Source organism: Eublepharis macularius, chromosome 1 (assembly GCF_028583425.1).
Source record: "Eublepharis macularius isolate TG4126 chromosome 1, MPM_Emac_v1.0, whole genome shotgun sequence".
Lineage (NCBI taxonomy): Eukaryota > Metazoa > Chordata > Lepidosauria > Squamata > Eublepharidae > Eublepharis > Eublepharis macularius.
This window is the reverse complement of record NC_072790.1, coordinates 51,235,022-51,238,065: the sequence shown is the minus strand read 5'-3', so window position 1 is coordinate 51,238,065 and position 3,044 is coordinate 51,235,022. Positions and strand designations below refer to the sequence as shown.

Genomic DNA, 3,044 nt, shown 5'->3' with positions numbered 1-3,044 from the left:
GCCGCCTGAATTACAAGCTTACACAGGACCCTCCAAAAAGGACAACTGGACCCTGTCCATAATCACAGGCGAAACCTTGACAAATGTTTCATCCTCCCCAAATGCTTTTGAATTGCTGGATGTCAATGTTAAATGAAATTACTACATCGCAAGCTGTAACCTATTTCCTTCAAATAGAGCCAGAGAGGATCTTATAAAACTGTCAGTTTAGATTTGTATGGCCAAGTCACTGCTAAAACAGAATCATGCCCAATCCCACTAATGCACTCGCTTCAAGCTGCACTCAAGTAAATCGATATTATCATTAGGAACACAAGGGTACTGCAGTCATTGGAGGATACATAATCAAAGCTGACCAAGTTTAATAAAACATCAGAGATATTTATGGTTTTCTTTACAGCTAGAGAATCTTTTAAAAGTAAGAGCACCAATGATTCAGAATGCACAATCAACATTTCAACAGCGTGCCACTCTAAGAAGATGTTTTCTAACACATTTCTCCAGACCCTTCTAGACATGAAACAGTGAGGCAATGCAACATACATGTTGTGTACAGTGTGCCTAATGAACTCTGAGGTCCCCAATTGGAATGAGCCAACAACAACTCCGTGTTTACTGATCATCTGGCCAGTATGACGGGCAGGAGGCCCCTATCGCCTATTTTTCACGATCCCTGTTGTGAGCTGAGAGGAACTACGCGCAGATCGACAAGGAGGCCTGGCACTAGTCACGGGAGTCAAGAAATTCTATGACTACGTCTACGGGTGCCTGTTCGAGATGGCTACCAACCACAAACCTCTCCTCGGCCTCTTCGTGGCAGACTGGCAGACACCGCATGTAATGTCGCCACAGATGCTGCGCTGGTCGGTGTTCCTGTCGGCCTATGATTACCAGCTGTCCTACAGGCCTGGGAAGGCTGTTGGGCACGCTGATGCCCTCAGCCGCCTGCCGTTGCCGGAGTCTGCTGCCAACCCCTCCCCTGCGCATGGGGTCATGCAGATAGAAGACCTGCCCCGGCCGCCCCTCCTGGCGTCGGACATAGCGGCACTCTCCACCAAGGACCCCACCATTTCCCAGGTCCTCAACTGGGTGTGGAGGGGATGGCCAGCCAGCGGAGCAGAATCAGAGTTCCAGCTGTACAGCTCCTGCCAACATGAGCTGTCGGTGCACAAAGGGTACCTACTTTGGAGGAGCAGAGTCGTCGTTCCCCCCAAGCTGCGCCAGCGGGTACTCGAGGCGCTGCATGTTGGGCACCTAGGAATCGTGAAGATGAAGGCCCTGGCTCGCAGCTATGTGTGGTGGCCGGGGATGGACACTGAGGTGGAGAGATGGGTCCGGACTTGCCACCCTTGCCAGGAAACCCGCCCCAACATGCCACAGGCACCGATACAAGTCTGGGAGACAACATGAACACCATGGTCGCGACTCCACATAGACTTTGCCAGCCCCTTCGAAAGGACACACCTTCCTGGTTGTTGTGGACTCATACTCCAAGTGGCTGGAAGTAGTCCCCGTGTCGGCCATAACATCGGAGACCATCATCCGCACCCTGCAGCGCTTAACCACCACACATGGACTACTGGACACGATCATGTCGGACAACGCTGCCCAGTTCACTTCGCAAGAGTTCCAAACATTCTTGGAGAACAACGCCATCCGGCACATCACATCGGCGCCTTTCCATCCCTCCACTAATGGGCAAGTGGAACACATGGTGAGATCTGCAAAGGACTCGCTGCGCAAGCTCTGGCGCAGGGACTTCAGCCAGCAGCTGATAGAGCTCCTTCTGAGGCAACATATCACTTCGTACGCCACAACGGGCCGGAGCTCGGTAGAGCTGCTCATGGGGTGATGGCTGACCACCCTTTTGGATTGACTTCACCCGGACTTCGCACCAGACACTAAGCGGGAGACGGGAGCATCTGACCCTCCCAGGGTGTTCCAGCCGGGCTACCTTGTCTATGCCAGGAACTTTGGGAACGGGCCGGTCTGCTTCCCCGCAACCATCACCCGAACCACAGGGCCAGTATTCTACGAAGTGGCCGACTCCGCCGGTAAGGCTTACCGCTGGCACATTGACCAACTGCAGCAACGATGGCCACCGTGGGAGCAGGAACACGACAGGGACTTGCCCCCTCACACTATAAAGGCAAGATTGGAACAAGCCACGGCATCCGAGAACCACGGGGACCGGCCACCCGAGGACCGCAGAAGCCTGCCGGCAGCATCAAGCAGCACGGGCACCACTGAGGCAGACCCATCCACCACCACAGCAGAGCCAGCTACAGACATTGGGGCAGGGACCCCAAGCACAGAAGGTTCGCCAGCTGCCGGCTTTTCTTGGGGACTATGTGTGGAGCGGGGCGCCCCAATCTTAGGAGGGAAGGGCTAGCTACAAGGAAAACAGGGCTCCTCAGGTAGCCAATCCTATGGGGAATTAGGGTTATCAGCAACCAATCGTTTCCCCTGGATATGAGCCAACTGCGGTTGTGTAAACATGTTACTTTTTGTTTAGTGCATGCAAATGAAGGATCCTAGTGCCTATGTTCTTATTGGGGAGTTACTGAAATGGGGTGGAGTTGGAGGTGTATATATCTGGCTCCCTCGGGAGCCATGTTGTTCCTTTTTGCAATAAAGTACTACCATGAGCTGAAGTCACTGCCTGGCTGACATCACTTTAGCACTAGGCTCAATATTTAATAGTGGAGGTGCTTACTGTGCAGGACTGGGATTTGGGAGAACTGGCTTTGAATCACCACTCTGCTGCAGCAGCTTACTTGGTGATCTTGTTTGTTTGTTTGTTTACCTAATTTTCTCCCCAAGGGGATCCATGCAGCTTCCTACAACAACAAATACAACAGAGAATTAACCAAGAAGCATACAAAAACAATACTTCGTATCTGAAGAAGTGAGCTGTGGCTCACAAAAGCTCATACCCTACTACAAATTTTGTTAAGACTCAGAGGTGCTACTGGATTCTTTTCTAAAAACAATATGGCTTGAGTGGACTGGGAAGTGATGTCATTGCGCAGTTCCGGAAGCGC

The 3,044-nt window shown here is 52.0% G+C and overlaps 1 pseudogene; it reads left to right on the top strand.

Annotated features, from left to right (window-relative positions):
- The first annotated feature begins 1,308 nt into the window (after positions 1 to 1,308).
- On the top strand, positions 1,309 to 1,852 carry LOC129324121 (uncharacterized protein K02A2.6-like; annotated as a pseudogene).
- The last annotated feature ends 1,192 nt before the right edge of the window (positions 1,853 to 3,044 follow it).